Source organism: Tamandua tetradactyla, chromosome 24, assembly GCF_023851605.1.
Source record: "Tamandua tetradactyla isolate mTamTet1 chromosome 24, mTamTet1.pri, whole genome shotgun sequence".
Lineage (NCBI taxonomy): Eukaryota > Metazoa > Chordata > Mammalia > Pilosa > Myrmecophagidae > Tamandua > Tamandua tetradactyla.
The window spans coordinates 54,735,409-54,748,637 of NC_135350.1; positions in this window are offsets into that span (position 1 = coordinate 54,735,409).

Here is a 13,229-nt window from a genome sequence, read left to right on the forward strand (position 1 = left end):
ATGCTTCTAGTTGTAGTTTTGCTGACCTTTGATCCTCTAGCTCTTTCAGTGATTGTCTAGCTTCTAATTCCCTGCATGTGCCAGTGTGAATTTGTGGTGGACCCCAGAAAAGCCATGTCCTTTAAATCCTCATTCACTATTGCTGGGTGGGAACACTGCAGTAAAACTTTTCCCCTTGGAAAACCTATGGGATTCTGTTTCTCATTATGGAACCCAGATGAAGGCACTAGGGCAGTGACAGCCCTCAGGGATATGAATTTCCTTTTGCCTTAATTATTTTACTATTTATACTATTTTTCAGATATATCAGTGCCAAAAAGGGGATACCCTGAATATTTCCAGAGTACACAAGTAAGGGAGTGGCCAAAATGATGTGGGGAATAGAGAGAAGACATGGAATTGTGTGTTAGTGAGAGAATTACTTCTACGGATGACTAGGTTTAATCTCATTTAGGTACATCTGAGAAACCATGTAGAATGTACCTCAGAAGTATGCCACCAAGGCTTTTGTCAAGGTGCCATAATCATATCAGACACCTGCAACTCACTGGCTGAGGGATACTTCTCGGGGGTGGCTTTAAACACCCTGAACTCCTGGGCTTTCCTGTCTCCAGGAAGAACAATCTTCTTCTCTGTTGGAGAAAGCTCTTGGGCAGAAAAGCAGAGCAATGGAGGCACTTGAGGTGGGAGGTAGAACAGATTTGTGGAATTGCGGTCCAGGCTGGGTTGGTGTCATTGGTGCAGGGCTTTGCTGCAAGCCAGCCAGCCTCCCCTGCTTTGGTGCAGTGGCAGGAACAGTAGTCAGCATGCAGAAGGACGAAAGGGTGTAGACAAAATACCCCAGGAGTAAGAAGGCCAACAGTGAAAAAATGGCTGGAATCTAGTGAGGTTAACCAGGGAAAATTCATACATCACATTTGCCTTCTTTCTTTCTGCCCTCTCTCCCTCTCCACCTCTTGCTCTTCTCCCTCCCCTCTCCTTCTTCTTCTCCTTCTCCTCCTCCTCCTTTATCTCCTCCTCTTCCTTCTCTTGTTTCTCTTAATGAGAAGATATCAACTAAATCATCTTTTAGACAATGCCTGCCACAGAGTTTAAGAGATTAACTTGTTAATTTTAAAAACTTTACCCTAAAAGTTAAAAGGGTAAATTTTGAGTTATACATACATTAGTGAAATTATTTTTAAAAAAAGTTTCCACAAAATGAAACAAGATTCCTTCTTCTAAATGGCTCACTCTGGACTGATTCCCCACCACACCCCGCTCATCCTCTACCCACCCCCAGGCTGAGAGAAAGCAAGCCCTTACCTTCAGCAAATATGTTCACAATTGCCCAATAAATATGGGTTGCCATGGAAACCAAACCAAGAGAGACTGGAAAGATAAGCATGAATATTTAGGATTTATTTAGCTTCAGTGATTAATTTTTTTTGCAGTTCTTACATTCTTTAACCCACAAAAATATGAACCACAGTTACTTTTCAGAGACATGGCAAGTGAATCCTAAAGCCATCTTTAATGTTTATTACCAGCCCCTCCTCCATCTCTTTGTCCCTCTTCTGGAAACTCCTAGCAGAATAGCTGCAAATGAACTCCAGTGTCACCATGCATTGGTGGGAGTGGTGCAGTGAACAGAACAAGGGATTTAAAGTCAAACAGACTTGGTCACCCATCTCAGATTTGCAGAGGTAGTTTCCAGTCAGCATTTGAACTGGAGACCCTTTTTACATAATAGCATCTTGAGAATTTATTTTATAGGTTGAAAAGCTCTCATTCTATCTTTAAAAGATGAAGAGCATTTCAAACACCAGTGTATTTTACTCTGAACATGTTACTGAACCTATTCAAAATCTGAAGCTTCTTCCATCTTAATGAACAAATTTTGTTAGGTGTTATAGCTAAAATATTCTGACCTAAGTAATTCTGAGTAACTATAATTTCCACCTATTTCTCATAAATCTGAAACTTTTCAGAAAATTTATTTTCACTGACTTGGAAAGGTCAAAGGGACATTAGTGTGACTTGTATTATACTGATGAGCCAACTGTCCTTCCTCGAAGTTCCAAGGTGATTTTTACTGAGGCATGAAGAAGCCTCATAGAGTGAATTAAAAATTGTATCAGAGTCAGAAATTGCATGTTTGAGTCTGAGATCATGAAATTTCCGACCTAAGTAAACTTGGACAGGTATTTAAACTTTCTGAATCTCAAATTCCTTAAAAGCCATTGTTCTAATTTGCTAGCTGCCAGAATGCAATATACCAGGAATGGAATGGCTTTTTAAGAGAGGAATTTAATATGTTGCTAGTTTACAGTTCTAAGGCCGAGGAGATGTCCCAATTAAAACAAGTCTGTAGAAATGTCCAATCAAAGGTATCCAGAGAAAGATACCTTGGTTCATGAAGGCCAATGAAGTTCAGAGTATCTCTCTCAAGTGAGAAGGCACATGGCGAACACAGTCAGGGTTCTTTCTCAACTGGGAGGGCACATAGTGAACATGGAGACATCTGTTAACCTTCTCTCCAGGCTCCTTGTTTCATGAAGCTCCCCAGGGGCATTTGGTTCTTGAACCAAGGTATCTTTCCCTGGATGACTTAGACTGGATATTTCTATGGCCTTGCTTTAATATGGATATTTTCACAGCCTTAGAACTGTAAACTTGCAACTTAATAAATTCTCCTTTTTAAAAGCCATTCCATTTCTGGTATATCTCATTCCAGCAGCATGCAAACTAGAACAGGTACTATTGCACAGAGAAGGAAATAGGCTCAGAACCTGAGCTCAAGGAACTTGTCCAACATTCCACAATTCATATGTGAAATGTTCCTTCTGCTTATAATATCCTTTCTCTGTTGATCATCCTCTCTGTTGCCTAGCTAAATTCTAATTCTTGAATCCCAATGTGAATGTTGCTTCTTCTGGCAGTATTCTTTGGCATTCTCTCACTAGGCTAGATATCTTTTTATGTATTTTGATATTAATCTCTATGTTTACTTTACAGTAGCTACCATAATTTTTTTTAGTTTTCTTTTACATGTATTTGATTAGTACCTGTTTCCCACTAGGACAGAGCTACATGGGGGCAGGCACTGCATCTATTTTTGCTTGGCATATTATCCCTAGCAGTTATCATTGAGTAGGTGTTTTAGTTTGCTAATGCTTCCAGAATGCATTAGCAATACCAGAAATGGATTGGCTTTTACAAGGGGGATTTATCAGGTTACAAATTTACAATTCTAAGGGCATGATAATGTCCCAATTAAGGCATTAACAAGAGGATAACTTACTCAAGAAAGGCCAATCATGTCCTGGTTTCTCTGTTACTTAGGAAGGCATGTGGCAAAGTCTGCTGGCCCTTCTCTCCTGGGTTAGTTTCACAATGTCTCTCTCAGCTCCTGTGGGTACTTCTGGCTTTTACTGGGGGCTTTTCTTTCTTCAAGAATCCTTCACTCAATTTCATCTCTCTGTTCCCTGTGTCAGCTCTAAGTTCACTTTGTTAGCTATCTTTTATGCTCTTCATAGAGGACTCCAGAAAAAGGATTAAGACCTACCTTGAACGGGCAGGGTCACATCTGCATGAGAACAACCTAATTAAATGATCCTACCCACAAATGAGTGACTCACATCTCCATGGAAACAACCTATCAAAATGTCCCATCCACAATAGGTCTGTACCCACAAGACTGGATGAGAAGAACATGGCTTTTCTGAGGTACATAACAGTTTCAAATCAGCATAGTACATATGCACCAATTATTTAATAAATTAATGGATTGCAAACTTTCCTATGATTTATCCTGACAAATATTAGAAATGGAAATAGGAAAAAAAGATTTCTATCATGTTTTGTATTGTTATAGGCAGTGACCACTATGTGTCTCCCATTTCTTCCCTTTTTGAATGGGAGTCTCTGTTGCTATTTTGCCCCTGTTTCACCATTGGGTCTTCAGTTCTGATGTCTGTTGATCAAAAGGAGACACACTCAAGGTGTCACATCGAAGGATCTGCATCTGTGTCTGAACCAGAAACACTGCGGGATATTAGGGTATGACACTGTGGATGGATGGAGCAGAACTCTGAGGAGTCATGGGGGTGTCAGGGAATTCTTCATGGGAGGAATGTGAATAATTGCAGATTGTGCTAATATGGACACAAAATGACCACAATATTTTGCAGCTCCTTTCATCAAAAGGTGGACTCTATTTCCAAATAGGACTCTATTCTAAATCTGGACTTAACTGTATGACTTTCTTTGCCTGATGGTACACTAGAAATAGTATATAAGCAGAAGCTTAAAAAGTGCTGGTGCATTGGCACTTGCTCCTTCTAGCTTCCAGTAGAATGAGATTTTACATGAAACAAGGATCCGGCTATCTTAGCCAATCCAAGGAATCCTGAGCTAAATAAAATGGTTCTTGTTTTAAACAACTAAGTTTTCAGACTATTTGTTGTGCAGAAAAAGCTAAACAAATATTGGTACAATTTGCACATTTAGAAGACAGGGAAGAGGGAGTTCCACTTCAATCTTTCAATAGCATAGCATCTTGCAAGAAGTATTTGTTGGAGTAATGGAGAGAGAACTATACTCTTTACAGCTTTTCTACTCATCTTCTGGATTTAGTTAACACATATATACAAACATTTACACAAATCCAGAAGGTGCAGAGATCTGCATCTGCAATAAGCAGGCTTTCCAGGGACTGAGGATTATGTTGTGAGATGATATATTTAGAAGAAGGCTAAGGCATCAAACCAATTGATAATCACATTCATGAGATAGTCAAAAGACTATGAGATGGTGTATCAAATAAAGCAATAAGGAGCCATACCCAAGCAAAGGAAAACCATATGTAGTTTCATTAGTGGGTTGTATTATAACTTAAAAAATAGCTCTTTATAGTATTTGCTGGATTTTGAATCTCTGACTTAAAAGCTGAATAATTAGAAAAGAACTCAAGAACAAAATAAAAATACAGCATTGTCTGGCCATAATTTCACAGTAAATTTGGTTTTATAAAAAATTTACAATAAATTATTTTTTGATGATTCTCAAACACTGAACTCTTTGGAAGACAGATATCAAGGAGAGATTTTATGCCTTGCCAATTTAAAATGTGCTTATAATATGATGACAGACATAAATGAAAGACATGACTTTTGCAGTTTGTTATCTATTCCCAATTTTCAGGTTGAAGAGGCAATAAAGTTGTTCTTAAGGTTTTTCTTTTTTGCTTTCTTATATGAAATTGTTACTTTATTTCTAATGAGAAGCTCTTTAAGATATTGGAAAAAATAAATTGGTTAAGCTATTCTGAAAATTTATTCACATTTAGACTCCAATTCTTTTGAAAGACTTTTTGAAAAAATAAACTATATTTTAGAGTAGTTTTCAACTTAGAGAAGAATTATGAAGAGAGTATAGTGAGTTCCCATTGTACCTAGTTTCCCAGATTATTAATATGTTTTATTAGTATGGTGCATTTGTTTTACTTGGTGAACCAATAATTATACACTATTTGTTAACAAAGAAACATAATTGGTTCAGATTTTCTAGTTTTTACCTAATGCCTTTTTCTGTTGTAAGAATCCTGTCCAGGATTTCACATTACATTTACTCCTTATGTCTCCTTAGACTCCTCTTAATTGTGACAGTTTCTCAGAATTTCCTTGCTTTTGATGACCTTGACAGATCTGAGGAGTACTGGCCAAGTATTTTATAGCCCCCCAACTGGGATTTATCTGGGTTTTTCCTCATAACTAGTCTGGGATTTTGCGGAGGAAAACCACAGCTAAACTTCATTTTTACCACATTATATTGGGTACATACTGTCAATATGACTTAAATCTAGTGCTGTTGCCTTTGATTATCTGAATGAATTACTTTTTGTCAAGTTTCTCAACTCTAAAGTTACTTGCCCCACTCCGCCCCCATTTCCATGCTGATCTCTTTGAAAGGAAGTCATTAATCATAGCCTACACTTACGGAGAAGGGAGTTATGTGTCACCTCCTCAAGGGCAGAGTATCTACATAATTATGGAATTCTTCTGCACAGGAGGTTGTCACCCCATTTATTTAATCATTTATTTATTCAATCATTTATTTGTATCAGCAGGGACTCACTGATGTTTGTTTTATATGCTGGGTTATCATCTGATAGTATTTTAATTTTTTTGCTCAGATTATTCCAGCTTTTACCAGCAAGACCTCTTTCAGTTGGCTCCTGTGTCCCTTTGACATATCTGCATTATTGTTGGCTTTTTGTTTGTTCATAAGCTTCCAAAAGACAGGTTCTATATAAATGTTATTTTAACTTGGCACATTCTTTCTCCCTCTCCTTTCTCTTTCTCTTTCCCCTTTATTTTATTCACTATGATCTGCAAGTAGAAAGAATATGGGATCTCAATTTTTCCATTACAAGAGACACAATTTAACACGATTGGCTTAAAACGATTACTGTGAAATAGAAAATTCTGATTTATTCTAATTACATATTTTGATATCAAAGTACATTTGCTACTAGGTTTTAGGATTATGGCTTTTGTTTAAAGAAATAAATGAGGTAAAAATATCAGTGTTTCCCATTTGAAGGACTATGTCCTCCATAGTTGACCACTAAAAATATTAAAATTGGCACTTAGCTTTTATCTTGGTCAAGCTTAACCTGAGTATCTATTCAGTAAAGTCAGCTTCTGACATGATACAGGCAACTGGAAACAAGGATTAATACTTGGGAAGTGAAGGGTGTAGGAGGAGGCAAGGCCTAACAAAAGCAGCGTTCTTCAGGTAATATTGCCAATGATGTATAATGAGGTTTCCCAATCCATTTCCATTTTAAGCTGCTTCATAAAATAAAACTATCTGAAAGAGAAAGACGCACTTTAGCCAAATGTTTCACACAGCAAGGGATGACACCATTTCTAGATAAATCCAGAGCTGGCAGGGAGCACTTTTCCATTTGTTTAAAGAGCCTGGACTAGAATTGCTTTGCCCTTTACTAGGTGTGTGACCATAAGTAAGGCACTTTACTTCTCTTGTCCTTAGTTTTCTTATTTGTAAATGGGGGGACTCATTTTAGCATAATTAATAACTCTTCCAAATATAAATGTGCCATGATTATATATTTGTCATTTCTGGACCATAACTAACATCACAAAATATGAATTGATTCCTCCTTTCTTGGTTTTATTCCATTCTGGAAATTTGACTTCACTTCGGAATACTTAGAACTTGGTGAGAGTTTCCTGACATTCACATTTCTAACTGCTATTCTATGACCTACTGGAGGCCATTTCATAAGTGAAGTGCTTAAGATTGCAGACTTCCCAGAGTCTTTAAGCTGGAAAAGAGATGGTCTCTCACTTCATAGCTATGTACAGGAGGATTGTGTGTGTACATGTGTGTGTGAAAGTAGGGCTCTTTAAATAGCAATTGGAAGCAGATCATATATATATATAGAGAGAGAGAGAGAAAAAATAGATCACACTGATTGGAATGTCCCTCTCCAGAATATGTTGCAGTAGGGCAGGTGGACAGGAATCCTTTGTGCTTTCCTGGTGCTACGACAATGAAGCCAACCTTTCCTTTCCTTGGTTTCCTTAGTTTCCTCCCTTTCCTACTCTGTGAGGAGAATCCTGCTTTTCTTGTCTTGTTATTTAGGCTTTTGTAGTGAGGAATCTGGAGTACATGAAGCAGGAGGTGGATGACAAGATGCAATAGGGCCAGGGAAAGAGCTTTTCCAGGGATCTTGGGTAAGAGAAGCATAGTGGTCAGGAAAGGTAGAGGGGCATTACAAAACACTGCCCTAGTTCACATATCCGCCCCTCATAATTTAAGAAATCAAACTATTTTCAATGCCCCTTTCCTGCTCCTGGCCTCTATTTTAGGTGGCAGTGTTGCTTGGTGTCTGAATCACATGGTCAATGACTGTATTTTCACAGTAGATTCGTCTATTTATAAGGAGACCAAATGGCCTCCTGGATCCTGAGAAGAACTTTGAAGTTCATTATTTTTCTCTGGGAAATCAGCATTAAGGCTCTTGATAATGATGTTTAAATGAGTTCTAAACTCAAGACTAGTGCTCCAGTATGTAGATTGGAAATCCTGATGATTGCTGTATCCCCAGTGCCTGGCATATTGGAGGTACAAAACACACCTTTTTAGAATGAGTGTTGAATAAGTAGGAGAGTCTATGAATGTGTTTTAGGTCACTGATTCATACTTAGTGAAGGGAGTTATTCTAGGGAAAGGTTCTCTGGACCAGCTCTGGGAAAATGTAGCCTTGGTTTTTATGAGGAAGAGAAGTAGTAAGATATGTAAGAAGTTTGTAGGTGAGAAAAATATTTGAATCTATGTAAGGAAATAGAGGTGCCTACAGTAAAAGTATGCTCTTTACAATTCATTCAGCTATAGCTAGTGACAACTCTGATTGAATACAAGGGAGAGGAAAGGGGCTGTGCATGTCTGGGATTATTGATAGCATTTGTAAAAAGGAAATTATACTGTCTCCCCTGCAGGATTACTGGGAGGAACAAGAGTAATGAGCTAAACAACCTATGGGCCAGGCACCTACTCAATACATTTTATTACTATAGATTTCATTAACCAGTTCCATTTTTCAGCTTTTCTTATAAAACAAAATGAAAAAAAAACAATAAATTAAAAAAAAAACCTCTACTTCTTTCTTGCAAAATCGTATGCAGGACTTCACATGTATAGCAGATGAAAACTGAAATGTGAGGAACCTGGCCTGCCTCTAAGGCACGTGATTGGAGTCCCTCAAACTCCACTAAACATACCTATCTTGAAAACACCCATTTAGCGCAACAATCTCGTTTACAGCTGTGGAAATTGAGCATCACGGGCTCCCATGATTTATTGACTGGGAAACCCAGTTTTCCTCTGAAGCATCCCTCTGAAGTTAGTGAAATTGACTGCTCTCAGAGTGGGGTGAAAAACATCCTGTCATAGGATTGAGATTTCTCTGGTTGCAAGGAAAATGCATAACTCTTTTTGTTTCTCACTTAGTTTGGCTATTTCTCTTTTCACCCTGCCCTGCTTTCTTTTAGTAATTAGTTTTGGAAGAAAACCACTCACAAGGAAAAAGCAATCTGGAAACTCAAATATATTTTTTTAAAATTTTCTAGCCAACATGGATATGTGTGATTCACAGTTGCTTTAAACCTACAGTAACTTGTTTGCACAAATTAATAACAACTTTTAATAAACAGACTCTGCTGGCCACTTCTAAAAATATCCCAGGCAGGCTTTAGTTTAAAAGAAGGCTATGATAGGAATCCATCCCTATGGCAACAGTGCTTCAGCAGTAGTTTATGCTTTAACAATGATCTGTGACAGCTTTTGAAGATGCCTGGAACTTTGTGTTTTGTAATGATCTATGTAGGTGAGAGGGAAGAAATAGGAAAGACACAAAGATGAATATGTGGGCTTTGGATTATCAGTTTACATACCTGTAGCTGGGTAAGCCTTAAATTAATTACATTCAAAGATGAAACTAACGGTGCTTGTGCTGATAAAACTGAAATGGGTAGAAAAGTAAATTACCGTCTTCCATCTCTAAGATGGCAACCTAGAAGATTATTCTCTCCTTGATTGAGAGACCACATGCAAGGGCTTTATAGTTACAAAGAATCACTATTCTGCCAGAACAAGTCAAAGGGAGAGAAAGAAGTAAATTAGTCTCAATTAAAAAGGTGTAGCTGTTGCTGCATACTTGGTAGGCTTTATCAGAAACTGGTCTTTCAGTGCTGGCTTGCTCAGTTTCAGCATGATAGGGACCTGAATGAGCTCCACTGAATGGGACTCTTTGCAGCCCTCATATTTCTGTACAGAGGAGTAATACAAAGTAAGGGTGGCAGCTCACTCTGTCTGTGCAGCCAAGCTTTATGTCAACACATCTGGGAGCAGGGCTGGGGCCTGGTCAATACAAAGGAGTGTCCCTTAATGGTAAATACAAAGCAAAGAACCTGTGGCCTAGACTTCCATTCTAGAACATACATGCAAATGAATGCACTCACTCCTCCATTATTCTATCAGTTTCTTACTTTGAAAGGAATATTGCTCCTTGTGAAAAATTTCATAAATGTGTGGCAAAGTATAAAATGGAGGAAAATCATTATTACCAGCCAGAGGTAATGCCAAATGACTTTTGAAATTTGTGTGATATCCTGGAGTCTTCGAAAAGTAATATCGGGATTGTAGAAGTAAAGATATCTCAAAGGTCATTTGTCCAACCCCCTGGTTTACAGTTGAAGATAGAATGTCTAGAGAGTGAGTGTCGTCCCTTGGCTCCCACAGCCAGTCACATCCAGACCCACAGGCTCCCCGGCCAGGACATTTTAGTCGATATCACTCTGTCTCCGGTGTTCAATTTTTTCTTCTAACCATCTCAGAGGAATCACTAATCTTATGACCAAGGATTTCTCAAAGAACAACAGCTTGCAGAAAACAAACACAAATTTGGAATTATAGACAAAGTGCATATTATTTTACTTGTGATTTATAAAAATGCATTTCATAAATTGGAGAGAGTCCTTGTGAAAATAATAAGCTAGAGAAAAGGTTCTTCTATCAAAAGCACATTTACTATTTTTCTTGCCATGAACTTCATATCCTTATTCTAGTATAAGGGAGGGATAACACTGTTCATATACTTAATCAATGAGAGATCATTTAATTCCAATTACTTATTCTGGGGAATAACACTAAGCATTTCTGAGTAACCTGGGAGCAACTCTGAGGATGCACAGACCCAGGAATATTTTTAAATATTCATGTTCCTAGGAAATTTTGCTTTTCAGGTCTTCATTCCTCACCATAATCACTTTGTATATTATATACAAATTTTGGCTATTCAATTTTTTTTTTTGTTTTTTGTTTTTTGTTTTTTGCATAGGTAGTCTCCGGGAATCAAACCCGGGTCTCCTGCATGGTCGGTGAGAATTCTGCCACTGAGCCTTTCGTTGCACTGCCCAGCTATTTGATTTTTGAAAGGATATTTACAAAGTTGAGTTTTGTTAAGAATTCATGGTCATATGATATTAAATTTATCATATTATTGTTTATACGAGAGTTGAGTTGCAGTTGCAAATTGACATTCTGTAATTATTAATTAAACTTTTATCAATTTGACTTAGTACTATTTTCATTTTAGTGCCAGTATTTTGTTTCTCTAGTACACAACCTGGCCATTCAGAAGCATCTAGCCCTAGGAACCTTGGTTATAATGGGCAAAACCCCAGAAGAGAGTTTTCTTCCTACCTATATTCAGGTTGATTGACAGAATACCTTTCATTGTAGCTAAAGCTGCAGCAAGTATTTTTCTAAAGGCATTTTGCAGAAAGAAATTGCTCGGGTAGAATGAGAAGGAATAGATTCCTGTCTGCAGAGTCCTTGGATTGAGTTCTAACATTTACAACACCTGTGCAAATGAGATATAATCCTCACTTTACAACGAGGAAATCAAGTGTAGAGAGGCTTAGTAACTTACCCAGAGTTACCCGGCAAGTGGGTAGCAGAGTCCAAATTTGAGCCCAGGTCTGTCTAACTCCGAAGCCCAAGTTCTTTCCTGTACACTCAGCTATATCAAAGCTCAGAAATTCATTCCAGAAATAAAAGAAATGAATACATAAGCCATAATAAAGTAGTAGAAAACAGAAGACAACAGGATAAGATCCAGGACAGAGTCTCACCCTTTGATACTTCCAATTAGTCTTCACTCCATCTTGGTATGGTGCACGGGTGCCTCTGTGATTACAGTTGGACAACATTTTTGTGGTCAGTAGTCTTTGTGTGCCTTGAATCTAATAGAATTCCCACAGATAGCGTTAATACCCAAATTTGATGTATTCAATTAATATTGAGTCATTTTCACTGTGCCCAGAGTGGATAGACCAGGAAACACATTTCCCGTACAGAAACGTTTCCCATAGGTTAGTTTGTCTAATAATTCTATTATTTACTCAATATTTTTTAATTTCTCAATTTTCACTTACATTTATTTTTAAAAGAAAATGGCACTAATGTAATAACTGGAAAATCAATATTACTTACTATAAATAGAAAGTAAATAAAAGCTAATGTGATGAAAAGGAAATAGCTTTCAGTTTGATCTGTCATGGTTAAAAAGATTGATTAGAAAAAGTTGTGTTAAATGTACATGGGTGCTCAAAATTAAACACTTTTGTGCATCAAAGAACTTCATCAAGAAAGTAGAAAGACAGCCTACACAATGGGAGACAATATTTGGAAATGGCATATCAGATAAAGGTCTAGTATCCAGAATTTATAAAGAGATTGTCCAACTCAACAACAAAAAGACAGCCAACCCAATTACAAAATGGGAAAAAGACTTGAACAGACACCTCTCAGAAGAGGAAATGCAAATGGCCAAAAGGCACATGAAGAGATGCTCAATGTCCCTGGCCATTAGAGAAATGCAAATCAAAACCACAATGAGATATCATCTCATACCCACCAGAATGGCCATTATCAACAAAACAGAAAATGACAAGTGCTGGAGAGGATGCGGAGAAAGAGGCACACTTATCCACTGTTGGTGGGAATGTCAAATGGTGCAACCACTGTGGAAGGCAGTTTGGCGGTTCCTCAAAAAGCTGAATATAGAATTGCCATACAACCCAGCAATACCATTGCTAGGTATCTACTCAAAGGACTTAAGGGCAAAGATACAAATGGACATTTGCACACCAATGTTTATAGCAGCGTTATTTACAATTGCAAAGAGATGGAAACAGCCAAAATGTCCATCAACAGACGAGTGGCTAAACAAACTGTGGTATATACATACGATGGAATATTATGCAGCCTTAAGACAGAACAAACTTATGAAGCATGTAATAACATGGATGGACCTAGAGAACATTATGCTGAGTGAGTCTAGCCAAAAACTAAAGAACAAATACTGTATGGTCCCACTGATGTGAACCGACATTCGAGAATAAACTTGGAATATGTCATTGGTAACAGAGTCCAGCAGGAGTTAGAAACAGGGTAAGATAATGGGTAATTGGAGCTGAAGGGATACAGACTGTGCAACAGGACTAGATACAAAAACTCAAAAATGGACAGCACAATAATACCTAATTGTGAAGTAATCATGTTAAAACACTGAATGAAGCTGCATCTGAGGTATAGGGGTTTTTTTTGTCTGTCTGTTTGTTTGTTTGTTTGTCTTTTTTTTTCTTACTATTATT